This window comes from Hoplias malabaricus, chromosome Y (genome assembly GCF_029633855.1).
Source record: "Hoplias malabaricus isolate fHopMal1 chromosome Y, fHopMal1.hap1, whole genome shotgun sequence".
Classification (NCBI taxonomy): Eukaryota; Metazoa; Chordata; class Actinopteri; order Characiformes; family Erythrinidae; genus Hoplias; species Hoplias malabaricus.
The window spans coordinates 5,594,484-5,615,968 of NC_089820.1; the positions used below are offsets into that span (position 1 = coordinate 5,594,484).

At 40.6% G+C, this 21,485-nt stretch overlaps 1 protein-coding gene across 9 annotated transcripts in view; it reads right to left on the reverse strand.

Moving 5' to 3' along the window:
* LOC136678065 (splicing regulator ARVCF-like) overlaps positions 1–21,485 on the reverse strand; it is a 293,541-nt gene that overhangs the window by 223,913 nt on the left and 48,143 nt on the right. For all 9 annotated transcript variants that reach the window (XM_066655878.1, XM_066655873.1, XM_066655872.1 and 6 more), the window contains one exon: positions 17,049–17,134. The gene's annotated coding sequence lies outside the window, so the exon portion shown is untranslated. The remainder of the gene's footprint in view (positions 1–17,048; positions 17,135–21,485) is intronic.

The window sequence follows — 21,485 nt, forward strand, 5'->3', positions numbered from 1 at the left end:
ATCATTACAGCTTGCATTCTGTTTATGATAAATCTGCAGGAATATTTTCCCACACTTTCAAGGGTCAGTCTTAGAAGTTGGTTGTGGTTTTTCCTTTGTTTGATTTCTGCTTAGGGGCGGCACGGTGGTGCAGCAGGTAGTGTCGCAGTCACACAGCTCCAGGGACCTGGAGGTTGTGGGTTCGATTCCCGCTCTGGGTGACTGTCTGTGAGGAGTGTGGTGTGTTCTCCCTGTGTCTGCGTGGGTTTCCTCCGGGTGACTGTCTGTGAGGAGTGTGGTGTGTTCTCTCTGTGTCTGCGTGGGTTTCCTCCGGATGACTGTCCGTGAGGAGTGTGGTGTGTTCTCTCTGTGTCTGCGTGGGTTTCCTCCGGATGACTGTCTGTGAGGAGTGTGGTGTGTTCTCTCTGTGTCTGCGTGGGTTTCCTCCGGATGACTGTCTGTGAGGAGTGTGGTGTGTTCGCCCTGTGTCTGCGTGGGTTTCCTCCGGATGACTGTCTGTGAGGAGTGTTCTCCCTGTGTCTGCGTGGGTTTCCTCCGGGTGACTGTCTGCGAGGAGTGTGGTGTGTTCTCTCTGTGTCTGCATGGGTTTCTTCCGGGTGCTCCGGTTTCCTCCCACAGTCCAAAAACACACGTTGGTAGGTGGATTGGCAACTCGAAAGTGTCCGTAGGTGTAAGTGAATGTGTGTGTGTGTGTCTGTGTTGCCCTGTGAAGGACTGGCGCCCCCTCCAGGGTGTATTCCCGCCTTGCGCCCAATGATTCCAAGTAGGCTCTGGACCCACCGCGACCCTGAATTGGATAAGGGTTACAGATAATGAATGAATGAATGATTTCTGCTTTTGTATCTATTTCCTTTATACAGGAATAGCTCCTTGACAGATCCACACATCCCTTCAGAAACATTTCAGATGAGATGAGAAAATGAAAGCTTTTAGAGCTGTGTCTCTGATGGAGAAAGTTTAGAAAGTGAATGAATGAAAGTGAATATGAGTTTGTTGTCACTGCGCAGTCAATGCTCTCCTTGCTTAAGGGCAGCTCATCTGTAGTTGTTACCGAGGAGACGGCTCTGTTCTGTCACTCTCCCCACCTGCCCTCAATTTTCTTGCCGGTTGAGGGGTTCAAACCAGCGACCCTGTTGGTCTCAAGCCCTCTACTTCAACCTTTAGGCCATGGCTACCTCTAGCCTCCGACACCAAGTCTCGTTTAACGTTTACTTCATTTCTGAGATCCAGTTTTGAAAGCCCAGCTTTATCCCCCACTTCTGATTTCCCCTTTCATTGGGCAGATGCATTACTCAATATCAGTCCGTTTTGACTGGACTCTGAATAAACGATTTTGCACCGTACAAACCTTGCTTGCCTCAAACTGTGTCAAGCTGTTAAATAATCCCTAATGTACTTGCTTATATGGTTTACAACATTCAGTTACTGATAAACAAGGACAAAAGTATGTTAAAAAAGTTATAAACAGCACTAACAGCTACAGCGAAGACTGAATTTAGGCCAGAGGTTCCGCTCATGTGCACCAATTAGTATTCGGTAAGCCTCAGAATAAGAAAGTCACTTTCTCTCATTAAGGTGCAGTACTTTACCACACACTGACTGTGGGACTGACATATACACACACAAATACATGCACACACACACACACACTCTAAAATATACACATCTTGCATCTGGAGCCTAGAATAAGATGAGAAAGAAAAGATTTCTCCTTGGAAACGGAGCTCTTCTCCCGGCGCACATTAATGCAAAGAAAATGCAGAGCATTTGAGATGCTTCGGGCCCCGAAACACAGTACGACGAGCTCTTTCGGCCGGAATTCTCTCAAACAGAAGGCTGAAAAGCACAAAGTGAGGGGAAAGCCAGACAGAGAAACAACGAAATGGTCAGATTTAGCCGAGCTTCCATCCTCATGTTCACGTTAAAGAGGTTCAAATAAAAAGATCACCGAGAAGCTGATGAAGGATTCTTGGTGCTGCTCCAGTGGAAAGGAACATCCTGTGAAATAATTAGCGGTAATTAGGATCTTCTTGGGAAAATATCATCATTATCTAATCAGCTCCACTGTAAATACAATCCTATTTGGGGCACTTTCCTCTCACAAGCCTTTCCTAACCGCTAATTACAGCATTAGCATACCGAGGGCAAAACAAAACATGGCGCAGACGGATCCGAATCGGACAAGGTGACGTGTTAAATCGAAACAAACACGATACAGCCTCTCTAATAGAAGACATCTTATGCCTCTGACCTTGTTCAGCACTCAGGAGATAGCCGCTATTAGCCATAGAAGGCTTTTTGGAATGATTGATGATAAAGTGTCATTAAAAAAGTAATTACTTAGTCCTTCATCATCGCAACTGCTTGTTAATCACACTCCGTCCTCGGTCTGGAGGGTCAGAAAAAGAGGCGAGAAGACACTAAATAAGATTTATATACGCAAGACTCCACACTGTTACAAATGATGAGGTTTTGGAGGGTTGCCATAGAACAGAGATGTCCAAACTGCTAAGCTGTAGTGGGCCAAGGGCCAATAAGACTCAACAGTACACAGATAAAAACTCTACATGTACTTCATACCATTACTTTATATTACAATTTAGTTCTTCTGGTATCCTGAGTGGTTGCTAAATATCAATGACCTAGCAACATCCAAACAACTACCTTAGTAGTTTTGCTTAGTATCCACTAAGCAACTATTTAGCACCCACCTGGAAAACCCTGGTAAGCACCACTAAAGGTCACAAGGTCACTGGACTCAACATGCTTGGAGGAGAACACTAACTCCCAGTTCTTTTAAATATTTATTTAATATTTTTACATGTATGTATGCATTAGTTAATCTGTGAGGAGTTTGGTGTGTTCTCCCTGTGTCCACGTGGGTTTCCTCCGGGTGCTCCGGTTTCCTCCCACGGACCAAAAACACACTTTGGTAGGTGGATTGGCCCCCTCCAGGCTGTGGTCCTGCCTTGTGCCCAATGATTCCAGGTAGGCTCTGGACCCACCGCGACCCTGAACTGAACAAGTGGTTACAGACAATGAATGAACGAATTAATGAATGAACAAGGAGTGTTTGTCAGACACAGCTAGTTTGGTGTGTTTTCCTGGTGCCTGCATGGGTTTCCTCTGGGTTCCCCCATTTCCCCCCCCACAGTCCAACAATACAGGTAGGTGGATTTGCCATGTGAAATTTTGAGCGAGTGTGTGGTGCTTTGTGATGAACCTGCACCCTGTCCAGGGTGTGTTATCCGAGTATGCTCCCGATCCATTTAAACCATATCAGGATGAATCTGTTACAGACGATGAATAACTTACTGAATAAAAGATGCCGTATGTTTTAGGTTTATATGTTTTGCTTGTTTTTCAGCGCCTAAAACATTAAAGTGTAAAGACGGTATGAGACAATTCTCATTGTGGGCCTGGTGTTGAACAAACACATATTAGATTCAGTAACAGGAATGATTGGACACCTTTACGTGAGCGGCGTTATCTACTGAATGAAGGCAGAGACGTCGATATTCTGGAAAGACACGGTGAGAGATTCTGAAGAAAAAGCTGCTCTTGTTGCACTTGACTGACCAAGGATGACATCAGCAGATATGCTTCACACTGCAGGTGTAGAAGAGAACAGCTGGGCCCTGAAGAATGATGAAGGTAATGAAAATACTGAATACACTAAATCACCAAATGGTGGTGGACAACTTTACACCCATTGCTGACACGGGCTGAACAATCTCCATAGAAAAGCACAGACCATTTAAACAGCATGCTCTTGAGCAGACACACGTTCAGTGTTAAGAGTCATATTGGAGGGTGGGGGTAGTAATGCCCTTCAGCGCTTGGCTTGAAGCCTTCTCTGGAGAGTAGAGGCTTATACAGATGTGCTATAGTGTACATACAAGACTAAGTTTCAAGAGAAAGTGCAAGAATTTCCAAATAAAACTTAAAATACGGTACACTATATGGTCAAAAGTCTTTGTAAATCTTTTTCTTTTATTCATTTGTTGTGAGTAATCGCTTATGTATGTATGTATGTATCTTTACACTTATATAGCGCCTTTCTAGACACCCAAGGACGCTTTACAACCCACACTGCTCAGAACACTCAATCCACACACACACTGGTGAGAAGCGGCAGCCAAACGCGCACAGCGTACTCTCGACCAGGAACGACCGTCCACCTGGAGGACTGCATCGGGCACTAGGGTTTCACCCAGGACAGAGCGCCAATCCATATCTGGGCTCACACTCATTCACTCACACACCAGGACAGTTATTAGACAGAAGCCAATTCACCTACACTCCATGTTTTTGGACTGTGGGAGGAAACCGGAGCCCCCGGAGGAAACCTACGCAGACACGGGGAGAACATGGAAACTCCACCCAGATGGGACTTGAACCCAAGATCCCAGCGCTGGGAGGCGAACGTGCTAACCACTAGCTTATCCAGTTCAGGGTCACGGTGGGTACTAAGCCTACGTGGAATCACTGGGCACAGTACGGGAGCACACACCAGAGTGGTTGCCAGTCCTTTGCAAGACTCACACACTCACCTATGGACACTTTTGTGTCGCCAATCCACCTACCAACGTGTGTGTTTTTTCTTAGACCATGGGAGGAAACCGGAGCACCCGGAGGAAACCCACACGGACACAGGGAGAACCCACCAAACTCCTCACAGACAGTCACCCGGAGCCGAACTCGAACTCACAAACCCAGGACCCTGGAGCTGTGCAAACGTGACAGGTTTTGCCACCCCTAACTGGTGTAAGAGTATCTTCCAGAAAGATACTGGAGTATTTCTTGGATACTAATGATCTGGCTTTCATACACTACTCACACAACATGAACTCTATTAAAACAACACAATTCATCAACTGAAAGGAAACAAAAATAAAGCATTACAATTAGCAAGATTAGCTTGGAACAAAGTCCTGGGAATGGCTGGAAAAAATCCTTTTATTGGTCTGTTGTTGTAAACAGTGTTCTGTGTTTTGTGAGTGGGCTCTTCAGAGGCTGGTTGAGGGGAATTATTGTCCATATTCTACGTGCGTGGAAGGCTGAATAGAAGCTTTAGTATTAATAATTAAGCTAATTAGCAGTGCTGACTAGGCTAGCCATGGAAATGCTCCACAGAGAGTGTTCTTAAAACCAGGAATAAAAGGCATAAATGTTTAAAGCTGGAGTAACTGATTACGGCAGTTTTTGAGAAAATCCAACTGAATTAGTCACACCCCTCTTTCCATTCAGCCCTCCTTCCAAAGTCACTTTTCTTAAATACAGGAAGGCCATGGCTTGAGAAGTCACACAGAGAGGAACACAACGCCTCAACTTCAAACAGCATCCAGCTACCTCAAATCTCATTCACATTTAAAAACAAAAAAACACCCAACAGCCACATCTATGTTCAATCTGGTTTGCCCTCTGGCTTCATCTTTAGCCTTTTTCATTGGAGGCCTTCTCCCTCCATCCAGCAGAAATGTAGATAAGCCAAGCCATCAAGTCTCTGTTGTCCTGAATGCTTCTTTAGTCAGTTTCATTATGCCAAATGATATTTGTTTGAGCCCTGTGAAGGACTGGCGCCCCCTCCAGGGTGTATTGGTCCAACTGCCATACTATTATGATTAAGCCAAACAGCATCTTGAGCTACCAAATCACCGAGATACAAGGTATTTTTCTGATATTTGCTTGGCATAAATATATGGCACTTGGTAGACACACACATGCTGAATGATTGAGGTCATGACGACAAATGTAGTGTTTGGAGTCCTGCCTATTGTCTCCCACTGTTATAGCATTGTGGTCCTTTTTGAACAGAAAATTAAACCCTAGTCAGCAGTGTGGTGTTATCCACTTCACTAATCAACCGATGGTGGTGATTAGCTGCAGACATAATTTAAAGTGTCTCTTTTGCACAGGTAAAGGACCTTACTTTTTTTTTTTTTCCTCAATGAACAGACCATGGGTTTCCCAGTTGTTGGGATAGGAAGGGGCTTTGAATACCAAATAGTTGGTGGTGGCATTTCATCAGTGAGGCATGAAGGACAGAGCCAGAGCCTTGCACAGATTGCACAGGAGATCCCAGGATTAGTCACACTCGTCCGGGTTTCTCTCCTTCTCACTCTAAGAAAGGTCACAGTAAACAGACTGAAAGAATGCATTGCCTCGTTTCCATACAACTAAACAAGTGTGTCAAAAATAGCGATTTAGCGATGTTAAATAAGTCCTTGCAATCCCTTTGAGACCGTGGAATACTAGTGGAATACCAGAGTGTTGTGCAATGCAGTGCACCAGATAAATCGCTGCTACTCTAGCAACCTACATTTCAAAAGCAGACATTAAGAGAAGCACAGTACCTACCTCAGCATATGATCTCTGGGACTCCACAGCATGCCTGCAGAATTCCATAGCTAGCCATACAGCCCTAAAAACCTCCCAAAATCAAACATAGTAAACGAGGCAACACATGCTTCTATAGCTTTAACCTGCTTCAAACAGGTTGTTAAGTTGTTAAGTTGTTAAGTAAGCTCAAGTTGGCTTGCTTATGTTGTTTAGTCCACATCAAGATAAAGTATGTTAGCATAGTTAAAACCAAGTAAACAAACACTTTTCATTTTGTTTATACAAGGTGTGTTTCTGGTGGCACGGTGGCGCAGCAGGTAGTGTTGCAGTCACACAGCTCCAGGGACCTGGAGGTTGTGGGTTCGATTCCTGCTCCGGGTGACTGTCTGTGAGGAGTGTGGTGTGTTCTCCCTGTGTCTGTGTGGGTTTCCTCTGGGTGCTCCAGTTTCCTCCCACAGTCCAAAAACACACGTTGGTAGGTGGATTGGCGACTCCAAAGTGTCCGTAGGTGTGAGTGAATGTGTGTGTTGCCCTTTGAAGGACTGGCGCCCCCTCCAGGGTGTATTCCCGCCTTGCGCCCAATGATTCCAGGTAGGCTCTGGACCCCCCGCGACCCTGAACTGGATAAGGGTTACAGATAATGAATGAATGAAAGGTGTGTTTCCACGCTATGTTGAAGAGTTTGTAGTTACATTCTTGGAAGCAGTTAATGGCACACACATTTCTGACACACACTCAAATAGGCTCTGTCCTAAAAAGAGCCCTATCCCCTACATAATACGCATCATAAATTTTAAATGAACTAATACACACACACAGTGCACAAAATGTAAAAGGGACTTTAAGCTTTTATCTGACAGACTATGCAAAATTTAAGAGCAGAAACTGCTATTTTATGACTTACACTGTGCACTACACAGTGTAGAAGAGACATTTGAGTTTCAGCCCTTGGAAACAAAAAAATAAAACAAATGGTGGACAGTGTTGCACCTGCAGCTTGGTATGAGATGCGCTGCAATAGTAACATTTCACCATGCCCTGTTAGTAAGAAACTGTGTTGTACATCAATATTCTGTGCACAACCTGCCAAAATCACACTTTTAAAAGTTAGTACATACTGTATAGCATTAATGTGGAGCACAGAATCAGCCGCCATTAGTTCCTCACAGCAATGTTCAATCATCTAGCCTTCCCAGAAGAGAAGCTGGGCAACGCCAATCCTTGAGATTTCAACCCTTGATTTCAGAAGAAATATTAAACTAATTATTTGCTCATAAAATGTACATAGAAAGTATTATTATTGCTGGTCACTCTCAAGCCACGGGGGCCTTGTCCCATTGGAACTCGTCAAGAGATTTTAACCATTTACTTGTATTTCCACAGGTTCAAACAAGTTGAGCCAAATTTGGACGCTGTTGAGTTTTAGTGTCCCGGATCACCCCGGATGACACAGGAGATAGAGACTGCACCTCACTGCTAAAATTGATGCTACAGAAACCACAACAGTCAGTACAAACTGCATCACACTGAATCCCAACAGTAATAACTTGAGCATTTGAGCAAGAAAATATCCAGGATAAAAAAAACCCCACAAAAATAACTGCTCCTTGAAGAAAAAAAAAAATGCTGGCTCTTTTCCAGAACTTGAATTCCTGAGCCACGAAGTTGTAAACAACTTCTCAAACAGCTCTGTGATGCAGGAAAAGACTCTTGGCCAAAATCAAAATCCAAGACACACTGGGAAATGAAAAAAATATTTGATTTATTTCTTCTTGTTTAACTTGGAATAAGAGAGAGTGAGGGAGAGCAATCTAATACTCATTTAGAACATTTGTAGTGTGGACGCTTAGTTGAAGGCCTATATCTTCATCAACATAACTCCCCAGTCAATATTTTCAACAGTTTCACACTCTTGTCTCAGCCATACCACACAAAAATTTCATCCTCATTACACCAGCCACCTGAAAACCTCTCTGCAGGTTTACACCAAACACCTTTATCCAACACTAATCTAAACCTAAACATCTGAAAACCTCATTGCCCCATTGCAACCACCTGAAAATTTCACTGCAATTGCACACCAACTACCTAAATGTCACTGTAAGCCAAACACAACCTAAAGAAAATCTCATTCCGGTCTCAAACCAACCACCTGAATATCTCACTCTGGGCTCAAACCAACCACCATAAAATCATGTTTTTTATCGTGTAGTTTAAAACTAACCACATAACCATTTCATTTCAGTCTCATTCCAACCAACTAGGGCTGGGCAATTAATTGAAAACTATTCGAAATCTACATTTAAAACATATAATCGACACAATCTTGCCTATATCAGTTATAACAGTTTTTTAATTCTGTTATGTCCCCAATGTGTGTTCATGTACTGTCCCTTTAAAACCACTACCACACTGTAGTCAAGTGATTCTGCGCCTTTCTGCAACATGGAAGCAACACGAAGGAGAACCTAAATGCTGAGACTGACCAAGAAGAAAGATCCCAGCTTTAATACTGGAGCATACTGGAGTCACTGAAATATGTGAGTAAAAAAAATACAAAAAACAAAACAATGGTTCATTGATTGTAATAAGGATAAACTGTGAAATTAATCATGATATTGATTTACGTTCTTATCACCCATCACTACAACCAACTGAAGATATAGTTCAAATCTCAGTTCAATTACAGCAAATCTAATATCAATCAATCAATAAATAAATAAATAAATAAAACCTCTGTTGTGTGTTTAAAAAAAAAGCAATCTCACTATTAGGACTTTTATTCATGCACCATAAAGTTGTAACACCTGTTTGGTTTTGGCTAAAAAGCATGATAAATCTGATCCATTTTTGACCAGATCTTTTTCGTGCATCACAACAAGGTTTTAAACATCCTGTCTCTCAAATCTCAGTGGAAACTAAGCATTATTGCCAGTTGCATCATATTGACGGCAGTGGACAGGGAAGTGTCCTGCAGCATACAAATGAGCCAACAGCATACAAAACCCAAGCCTTAAATGGCAGTAGAGAAATGGTAGTAGAGAACTGAAAGTCAAGTTGTTTGCACCATTTGGAGACCAACAGCAGCTTAGTGCTTTTATTACTTCATATTTGAGTCATATTTATGAGCAGAAATGGACTCAGGGATTGAGTTTTGGAAAGCAGCCCTAAAGCAGAAAAGATCTCCAGTGATGCTTGTTGGTCAATGACTATAGTGTTTTGATTCTGTCTGATTTGTTATGATTCTATGGCTTATAAATATTGCCATAAAACTTCAAGAGCACATTCCTGTGGAAAATCCATTGGGTACAGTGGCCGTAAATTGTGAAACCCAGACATCCTGCATTTCCATGTCCATTCCAGCATGGCACTAAGGGCACCGCTGGGAATTCAATTCAAGGGTAATGGACTCTGCGCTCACACTAAAGACAAACAGTGGCAGACTCACTTAGTCCAAGCTAAATGTACAACAAAGGATCATTTTACACTCATGTGTATCGTAATTGCGGCAACCAAAGTTTCACAAGAACATCCCTTCAGCCTTATACTACTTTCCTTAAATGGCTTGTTCCCAATTTGTAATAATTGCAACTTTTACAAACTAGTTAACTCTCCCCCAATAAGACGACGCTACAAAAACCAAGAGGGTGAAGCCTAGGTTGAGCTTCCTTTAAGATGTGATATGTCACACCTTTTTCAACTACTCTAACTGAAAAGCTCAAAAAGCTTTTATGAGCCCTCAGCTAACAGACACTGGCTAGCATTTCCACTACTCAATTCACTGTGAGAACTGTCAAGTACAGACTGACATTCTCTGATGAAGACTTTAATAGACAGACTGTATGAATATGAAGGAACTTCACTGACTGTCTGATAAAAAGTTTGTGGACACCCGTTTTCTCATTTTCTTCTGAAATGAAGGGTATTCATAGGGAGTTTGTTTCCTGTTTACTGCAGTAATAGTCTGTATTCCTCTGGGAATGCTTGCCATTAGATGTTCCACTGCTCCGTAGACCATTGGTGGGGGGCTGTATACCCCCATTAGCTGACACTGCATTGGGCATGGTAATATCTTATGCAATTTGTCAGTGATTTTGTATGGGGATTTAGGGCCTGTATTAGCAAAGCTTGGCCCTTCAAATAAAGGAAAGCTGTCATTATAATGTCTACAAACATTTGAACAGTGTGTGTGTGTGTGTGTATATACACGTGCAATCAGCTGCAATATGGTGGTGTTATCATTCAAGTAGCTACTCAGGTAATACCCCATACAAAAGAAAGCGAAGTAAGATACACAAAGAAAATAAACAGGACAAAAAGACTGCTATGGTTCATCGCAGCAATGTTACAGACACGGAACAACTGCCATGGGAACAATCGCTTTTTTGCTAAAGACAAGCACACGTCATGCTCTACGTGTGCACAACAATGCAGCCAGCCATCCATCATCTTCTGCTCAATGCTAACTGCTAAGCAGGCATCCAAACCCTGTTTGACACTCCAGATTGAGAATAATAGACTTCATTAAGTTCTGCTGTGCGATTGTGGGCTAGGGTTAGCAAACACGGCTAGCTAACCATTCCAACTTTCTCTCATTACTGAACAATAAGGCAGATGGCTTCGGAAATGCCTGGCTTCAACACGTATTAGCCTAATGAAAATCAACCGCTACAATGTTCTTGTAAACAAAAACACGAACGCTTAAAACAGCTAGGCTAGCACTAATGTGGGAGCTGTTCAGGAGCCCAAGACTGAAAACATGAGTTATAATGAACAAGGTGCACTGGAAGATTTAAGGAACTAGAGCATAATCATTAAACACAAGTCAGGATGATTTTAGCAACTGTTGCTAAGCTATGTAGTCAAGTGTATGACTTAGCTTTCTGAGGAGAAACTACTTTTGCATTTTAAAAACATGAACATTTTGTGCTTGTGGCCACATTTGACTGGGTAAATGCTATGAATAATTGCCGGTTATTCATATGAAAGGGAATTCCACCTACTTTAAATGTTTCAGATATAAATAACGAGAAATGCTCCATTCAAGGGTCACAAAGAGTTATAACTTTCACAACTCTGGGAAACAGACATACAACAGTTCTCTCAAAGAAACGATTAGTTACAGAAACTTCTAACTGACTTCTAGAAGTTGTGAGAATGTTTTTAAAGACTTGGTGTTTAAAGACAAATCATTTCCTTACTTTCAGAATATTTGGGACACTTTCCAAAAAGGCAATAACGTTTTTAATCTGTAATTTGTTGATTCATTTGGACCTTTGTATAACAGGCAAAGATGTTCAGTGTTCCCAATGTCAAACTAATATAATTTGTTAAATATAAACAAATTTAGAAATTGATGCTTGCAACACACTAAATAAAACTAGGGCAGAGACATGTCTACCATGGGATCACATCTACTTTTTTTTTTATTATACTTTTTACTGTTTGGAAAGTGAAGATTTTTGCCTATTCTTTCTGTATAGAAGACTTTTTTCCCCTAAAAAATATAAAATAAAATAAGCTGAAACCAAACACGTGTCCACTCTCTTTCAGTCCATCTCAGACGACTTTGGGCCCAGACAAACCCACTCGTGTTTCTGCACAAAATTAATACATGGTTTCTAATTGGCATAATACAGATTTAGGTTTCAGTTCTTGATGCAGCAATGGACTGTTTTAAGGGATAATGATTTTCCAAAGTACTCCCAAGCCCCATGTGCCTATGTCCATCACTGTAGCATGACTGTTTCTCAAACATTGCCACCTGAGGCCTTGACAGTCATACACATTCAGTAACTGTTTCTGCACTTGGCCTTTACCCACTGACTTTTCACCCAGCTCTCTGAAACTTTCATGATATGATGAACTGTAAATGGTGATAATCATACATCCTTTGCGATCTTGCACTGAGATACATTGTCTCTAAGCTGTCTGACTATTCTCTCACAATGTTTGGCACAAAATGGAGATACACCTTTATTCATCTTTGCGAAGACTAACCCTTTCACGGATGCCCCATTTATACTTGGTCTTCATGACCTCACCTATTATCAGTTAAACTGCTAACTGTGGAAGCTTCCAGAACATTGTTACTTGTAGAACCTTTTCAGTCTTATTTTGCCTCTGTCACAACATTTTCTAATGGTGTTGCAGATGTCATGTTATTTTGTTGTTTTCCTATTTAAAAATACATTTTGTTTTGACAGTGAAAACACTGAAAATGTCTTCTTTGCACTTTTATCAGTTTGTAAAATGTTCTGGCCCTAGTTTTCAAATTACTCAGGTCAAGGCTGGAGAAATTACAGCCTAGAAAACACTCAAGCTAAGTACAAAATTTACAAAATAATTAAGTAAACTAACAACGTATTTTCCACTCTGGTTGGACTACAATTTCAGTCTCAGGTGAATCAGAAACTTCTAGAAAATTTGTCATTCACTCATGTTCAAACATGCATTGTTTTCATTGTGTGTTTTTGATGACCTTAATATGTGAATAATATGTTTGCAGAAATATTTGAATGCTAATCCTACTGCACATGCAGTTGAAATAAGTGTTCTTATACTCCAGTGGTGCACTACATGCCAGGTAACTATTCAGCATATTTCTCAGACTACATTATACTTTAACGGGACTCAGTCTGGCCTCTAGTTCAAGACGGTTTAGGCTTTAATGGCTACATCTGAGACATGAGTGAGTTCTTTTGGTTTCTTTTTTTTTTCATTCTTTTTTTCTTTGGCACTCCCCAGTGCCTGTTGTATCTGGCCCTCAGCCCAGAGATTAATACGCATTTCCAATCCAACTATTAAAATGCCTTTTCATATTCAGACTTCAGAGAGGTAATTAAGGGCTGCTTCGTCTTATAAACTGCTCTTCTATGACCTTGTCTTCCTCTCTCACGCTGTCAGGGCTTGATGCACTGAGCTTCAACGCAGAAATCACTCTCTACAGTATGTAAAATGCAAAATGGGCTTCTCTAACTCAGGCATATGCGCTGAAGATTTGCATAAAACATGGAATGAGCAACTCTGTGTACAAAAAACACATTTGAACACTTCCTTTTAACATGGTCAGCTGACACAGGAAGATGATATTTCAAGTAGACTGAACAGACGTTCATGTGGCCCTCAGTGTCCCCCTATCTGAGCATTTCTGAACTGTTTTTACTGCAAAAACTTAGTCTTGAAATTATATTACATTTAGATATTATTTAATTTCAGATATTGTCATGAACCTGTTTGTTTATGAAGTCAAATGATCACACTGTAATTGGTAGTTAAGTTGGGTTGTTTCAAGTATGGGTCTTAAAAAGAGCACAGTTATCTGCCAGTACAGTGACATCATTTCCGTTCATAATTATTACATAACAGCAATTAAAACTTACAAAAAAACAAACAGGACATTATGAAAAACAATCACTTATTCAGTGCATGTCAGTACATTAAATTGGGGATCTGAATTTCCTACCACTTTTCGCAGAGTACAGAGGCTTTAGAGTAGGCCCACCCCTCATCTGACTCTCTCCAATCACAGCACTAAACACACATGTATATGAGAGAGCGAAGAAGAGGTTAAAAGCAAAAAACACAATGATGAGGGAGAAATAAGAGAAGTGATTAATTATGGAGAAAACAACAACACAGAAGAAAGAGAATAATGTGAATATGACTAAAAACCAGAGTTCTGCTCCTTGCTCTTCACCCCTGGGCTCTCGCACTGAACTGAGCTGTGGCTCTTTGTCGTTTAAAGGACCACGTACTGAAATCCGTTGTTCTGTACAGAGATGATTAGACAGGGGGAGAATGCTGCTGTGGTGTTTGATCCTGGTGATATTTTGACTAAAGTGCATGTCACAAATATTTAATTAAGACCCCAGAAAATGTGTGTTAACTTGTGGAAATGGGGTAAAAATCAAAGTCCTGTAAGGAAATCTTATAATAATCTAATAACAATAACAAAATGAGTAGTGTTGGATATATGCCCTTGTTTCAAGGTAATGTCACTTGCCCAAACAGACTTTTTGCAGTTTTCTGTAATGTTTTTTGAAAGTTTCTGAAATGTTGGAAATACAAAGCCTGCTCTACCCCACTTCACTTCCCTCAAAACCTTGTATTGTAATGCACTAGAAGTTGTGATCACATGGTTCCTTTTGCTGCAGAGATTTTATTACAATGAAATTTGCCCCTCTAAGGTTTCATTATGTAACCCGAGATTGCCTCTATTTCAACAAGCGCCTTTGCACAGTATGTGCTGGGAAAGTAATGTTCTTCCAAAATAAAAAAAAACCCAAAACAAAAAAAACATAATCCCTCTCTCGCTTTCTCTCTGCTTGAGTGGTTTCATAATTCAACAGGTGTAGCTTTCTGTGGCCTTGACAAGCCAAAAAGAGAGAAGGTTCAATAAGGTTTTTCAAGCTCTTCAGGCTTTGGTAGTAAAGGAGAAACCATTAGTGCCAAGACACCATCTATTTCGCTTCACTAAACAGCTTCATTGCGAAACCTAAAAGACTAAAGGAACCAGATACTCCTTCAGGACTATGACCGTAAATTGCCCCTGAGGTCCAGTCCCCTTCTTTCTGCTTGCGAGGTTTTCTAAGGCCAACATTAAAACCATTAAAATGAGGTTCTGTCTAGGAAATAACCAAAAAGGCTATAAGCATTAGCTGTTAAGCTAATGGAGTTTTCATCATGTTCGGAAATGGAGGCTCCAATTTCTTTTTTTTTTTTCCTTAATCACATTTTATATTCTTTGAAAAGAGCAGAAATAACTACTGTATGTATTCAACTACAAAATGGTCAATAACTACAGCAGAAAGCTAATCCAAAAATTTAAAAAAATATATAAACAACTCATATAGAGTGTCTGGATGTTCAATTTTACAGATACTTACAAATTGTTTACAGTGATATTGATATGAGGGTCGGTTTGTGTGTAAGACAAATACCAACAGGTAAATTGTCCTATCTATAAATAATATGTGGGAGCACAGCTGTAAGGATTTGACCGAATACCTCCATAAGAACATTGGTGAGGTCAGGTAACGGGTGGCACAGGGGCTCAGTGGTTAGCACGTTCGATATTGGGTTCAAGCCCCATCTGGGTGGAGTTTCCATGTTCTCCCCGTGTCTGCATGGGTTTCCTCCGGGGTCTCCGGTTTGCTCCCACTGTCAAAAAACATGTGTATGAGTGTGTATGTGAATGAGTGACTGTTCGTGTGAGTGAATGTGTATGTGCCCAGATATGGATTGGCGCTCTATCCTGAGTGAAACCCTAGTGCCTGATGCAGTCACCAGTGTGAACGTGTGTGTTGAATGTTGAGTGTTGATTGTAAAGCGTCCTTGGATTTCTAGAAAGGCGCTATATCAGTTTAATGTTAAATAAACAAATTCATCATCTACAAAAAAGTGTGTCATAACTTTTAAACATATATTGTACTTTAGGGGTTGAATTTTTGGTTCCATAGGTTTTTTCTCCAAAGGAGATTCAGGGCATGAGAAGTAGACAGCACCAAACTAGCCTTTAGCATCATTGCTAAGCTGGATTGCTAACGGAAACTAGTCTAGAGAAACAATAATTGAAAACTCCATGAATAACCTCAATAAAACAAAAAAGGTTGCACTAAAAGTAAAACTTATAAAACAAGGGCACACAATCTCCGTAAATAAAACGTCAGGGCGGTCAATATTCTGGCTAATAAAATAATAGCACCTCCTTATCGTGAGGACGTTTCGCAGATGATGGCAGCTATCGACAGGACGACCTGTTTCAGAACTGAATTAAACAGATCAAAAGTGTTTCTTTACATGGCTGAATACCACTCAGCTGATCAATTCCCATCTGCTAAGGGATACCCAGCAAGCCCCGATAACCATTATAAAGGACTGTCCAAAGTGAATTTGGATAAGAGGGCGTATCGATCTCCCTATCACACAGCTAATCTGATTTAGACGCTCAAGATAGCATTCGGCTATGCTGCGTCCAGGGCATTATGGATAAGCAATTACTCTTCTTGTGTCAGGACAATCTCTTCTCAAGCAATGATGATGAAGATCAACTGTTCTATTTCTTAAAAGCGCTTAATGATAATAATCCTCTTTTGCTATTGCTACGTCACTGCCAAGCTAGGTACTGTTTCAGTCCTGTATTAATGGCTCCCAAACTCCCAAAGAATGCAAAATACTGCAAGTCTTTCAGCAATACGTCTTTACAGTGAACATTTGCGGTTTGGAATTATTGTATTAATTTGTATTTAAAAAAAAAAATCAAAGGAATCATGTACGGGATAATTAATTATTTTCATGTTGCTCTGCAAAGAAACGTTCCAGAATTTACCTGGAGGAGCTGTATGTGTGAACACAACCATACGCAACATACATCCCGGACCTTACCCAGACTCTCTAGAAATTCTCCAGAGTTCATGTGTGAAAGCAGCATTATGTTCTGCATGGTGGGTCATTTACATTGCGGCAACTACTTAAAATAGGTTTAGTACAGAATCTCTGACACATCCAGGTATGACTGCTCATAGTGTGAAGAAGAATCATTAGAGGAATGGATTACTTGCTGTTTTAAATATTTTCTGAATATGAAAGCATAAAACGATTTATTAAAAAATGAGTAGCTACTTAGCTTACAGGTTTCCCTATAGGGTGAGCAAGGCGGGTGCTCATTTTGTTTTATTCATTGCTACCAAGTAAACTTTTCTCACCTTTGTCTGAAGATCAACACCCATATAAAAGCCTCAAATCCTCATTTGGTCCAATAGCAGTGAGCCTCAGATTGAGCACAACATGCCTGAAATAAACAAGAAACAGCAACATGAGAAAAATGAAGTGGGCTTAATCTTGGTTAGCACTTGCCATTAGCTCAGTTCATCTGAGACATGCCAAGTACTTCTAGTCATGAGCTGGTATTAATGAAGTAAAGCCTGGTTATTATTAATATAAGTACACAAAAACAAACAACACAAATGCCTATATTAAATATACAACTAAACAAACCTTTATTGGTTAGCATTAGTTTCCATTTTCTTTAGCTTGCTAATTTACAAGGAACTAACTAAACTACATATTGTTAATAATAATGTTGTAGCCTTTGCCAAATACTTACTTTCAATGGGTGTATAACACAAATAGTTAACAAGGGCTACAGCTTGCAAGCTAGGGCTTTCCAGTAAAGTGTCTGGAGTGTATATCAATATTTAAAAATCACAAACAGACCCTAGAGCAGTTATAGAACTAGGACTATACTGTACGCCGACAGAAGCTGATAGCTAGAAGCTAAGGCAAGATTAATGTCCTTACATTGCTGGGTTTAATTTAGTCTGTATTACATCTGTGGAGACACTTCAGAGCTAAGGCCTCTTATGAAACGAGGAGCAGGTGATAAATGAGCAGAAAAATGAAGTGGCCGTACCTCCCTTTACTCCCTATTTATAAACACTTCTGAAGCAGTGCTATAACTGAGACACAGGAGGCTCCATGCTAATCCCACAAAAGCCTACTGTATGAACTGCATATGAACTGTAATACAAACCTAGCATAACTTCAGGAAATGCCAGATGAATCATGCAGCTGCTCCAGCGATAATACCGTTAGTAACACCACTGCCCTCAAAGCAGCATAATGGGGTTTGATGCTCCCCCAATTTCAGACACCCATATAGTTCACCACCACATTTCTCGTCTAGTCTGTCTGCCTCACTCCCGACAGGTTGCATAAAAAGGCTTGCTGTTGTGCAAAGCAGAGATGGAATTGTTATGTTAATTTAAGTAGCTAACTACCTAGCTTGTTTAATACACTTGTCATTGTATTTATTTATGGCACATCATCCAGGGTGTGTTCCTTCCCACACGCCGAGTGATTCCGGGTAGACTCCGGACCCACCGCGACCCTGGATAAGCACTTACAGAATGAATGAATGAATTTCACAGAATGTAAGTTGACTCCCCCCATTGCAATCTTGTTAAAAGCTTCTTCTAAATGCCATGAATGTATATCAGTTCTATATCTCCTAACCCACCAGAGGTGCTTAGAACAATACTCATTACATACATATTACTATATATCAACAATAAAGAAACAGATGCCAGTCAAACCTAAAACACATGAGAGTAAACAAATTGCTAGTGAAAGCAATAGTCTGTTACTAGCTTCCTAAAGTATGTGAAGCTCCATGATATCTTTTAACACTGTTGCTAACCAAACATCATTGGAGCTGAATACTCTACTGGAGTTGAAGTGCCTAATTCATTATATTGTCCAGCATTGTACTGGAGTGATGGGGGAGTGGGTGAGCCATAGCTGAGGCATCATTGGGGATCAGTTTCCAGTCTCCAGATTAAAGAGCCAATGCTTAGATGGCTGTGCAACTTGGGAATCCAGGCGATACATTTCTGAACAGAAGCCAAAATAAGACTGTTTTGTCTGTTAATGGTTAGTTTAATTCAGTTTGTTTTACGTTCTTTCCTCCATTTTGTTGCTGGTGTGTGATAACGAGGCTTTAAAAAACCATTCTAACAGTTTTTTTGGGGTTGTTTGTTAATGTATATATTTTTTTCTTAATTGAGTTGCACAAATATTCTTGTTGAAATAATAGCCTTAAAAAAGGTGCTCATGTAACTGGCCCAGAAAACATCTGAACTACTGCACTGACAATAAAACAGGCAAACGTCAGCCAAGTTTAGTGTGTTATTATGTGACCTGCTGGCAGCAGACTCCCTCTCGTAACCTCTGCAGTAACTCATTCAGTAATGGAGCTGCTACTCCACTAAGCTACTGGAATGCTACTGCACGCTGGAGTGCAAGCAGAGTCATAAAACGCATTTAAAAATCCTTAAAATAACATACGGCATACAGCAAACAAACACAGCATAGACTGAGCTCAGTGGTATAGACAGTGTAGGGATTTACTGAAAATGGCATCATGTGTTTTAAACAGTAAAAACACTAAGGAAAAATGAACATAAATATAAAGTAAATACAAGTTACTTCTTTCCGTTGTTTAAAAAATAAAAAATAAAAAAGCGCACCCACACACACACACACACACTCAACTGGAGTCATATATTTAGTTGAAAATAGCACCAAAGCCTGTAACTATAAGCAATATTTAAAATCCATTTTTTCATTTTTACTTCTGAGCGCACTAATCCCATTTTAATATCAATTTTAAGGTTTCCAGTTTAATCAGTTTCTTGTGGGCTTCCCAAGTCAGAAAACATTGGAAAAAACGACCCATTATTACAATACAGGAGGAATAACCTGGTCCTCTGGATATCTCAAATGAATTGAAAAAACAAGAGATTCAGTGCAGCTTCTGACTGCACACCCTAGGATGTAGTGAGTTGTGTGGTTCTTTTAAAGAAACATTTAAAGGAATAGGTGCTGAAACAGGTCGCTCTGTTAAGCAGGGAGAATAGTGCTATGGTGCTTGATGTTTGTAGTATTTTGACCAAAGGCTTTCACTGACAATTCATTAAAACCACAGGGAACTGTGTTAATAATTCAGAAATTCATTCATTCATTGTCTGTAAGCGCTTATCCAGTTCAGGGTCGCGGTGGGTCCAGAGCCTACCTGGAATCACTGGGTGCAAGGCGTGAATTCACCCTGGAGCAGAGCTAATTCAGAAATTGTAAGAGATAAAGAGAATATGGAACTTGAGCTACGCTCTGTCGGTGAGTTCAGTGTGTACTCCCTGTGTCTGTGTGGGTTTCCTCCCATGTCCAAACATCACACATCGGTAAATTGGAGGATTAGCTACTGCACAGTATCCCTAGGTGTGATTGTGTAAGTGAATGTGAGTGTGTCACCCTGCCAAGGACTGGCACCCCGTCCAAGGTGTGTTCCCACCTTACGCTCAATGATTCCAGGTAGGACACACGTGACCTGAATGAATGAATGAATGAATGAATGAATGAATATGGAACTCCTAATAGCCATGAAAGACCTGGTAGAGCACAAAGTGTCCCCGGGACTAAAAGATTTCCCCTATGAGAGAGATGAGGGGAGGAATTTTTTTTTTTAATCCATCAGCCTCAACCCTGGGGGACGAAAACACCTTTTAGACGAGTTGAAAAATATCCCAGCAGACAATTTTGGACAATTTTGTATGTGTCCCTTTTGTTTCCCTGGGAGTTATTTTAGTCCTGAAAATAGAGGTAAATGCTCACTCACACAAACACCCTCTATCTCTCTCTCTCTCTACTGGGACTGACATGTGGGCCATTAAACTTTAACACCTCATATCATCCTCTGGAGAATAAGAGAGAGAGAAGAAATAAATGCTTTTTGTTGGTTTTTTTTTGCAGTGCTGTATCAAATCGTTTAAGTCGCCCTTTTCAGTGATGTCAAACCAAACAGTAATGAATGTCTAACACAGACAGAAATAAAAAAAAATTGTGTTTGCTGAAAGAAAAAAAAAAAAAGAAAACTTTGCTTGTTTAAAACAATGATGACATTTAAGGCTCTGGAGGGAGCAGTGAAGGCTAACGGTTAGCTTTAGTGTCCTAGCCAGGGAGCTAATGGATTTTCCAGTCTAAAGGATGCACACGGCGATTTGGGGCACAGTCCATGTGTTATAATAACTTCAAGGTTTTACATATTCTGTTTTACATTGAATTGATTTTCACAGCTTTTGCATAATCTTTGACAACAGGGACATCAGTCAGTTGTTAGCATTAGCGCTACAGGCTGAAGGGACTAGCTCTGTATTTCCTTCTGCAACAAAAGCCATAGACTATTTCAACCGAATGCAGAGAAATGAGAAATTCAGCCCTTAGTTTCCTGCGGTTTTGGTGCAGAAAGCAGTCATTTAGGTCTTTTAAAATGGTGGGTGAGTGGGTTTAGCGAGCCAAAAGTGTCATTGGTGGAAGCAGAATCATATTCAGTAGCAATAATTCAGTACCCAACAAAGTTATAGAAATACGGTGAAAAATCTAAGGTACAATCATCATTATAGCTACTGTTTTTATTTATGCTTTTCTTTTGTCCTCCTATTGCCCATAGGTAAGAGTATCTCACACCAGGTTGGTTTATTATGGCACTTAATAATATACTTAATTAATAACTTAATTATTCGCAATATGTGTCACAATACTTTGGCAAAATGGCACAATCCTCTAATAGTGGTACACTTAAATTAAAA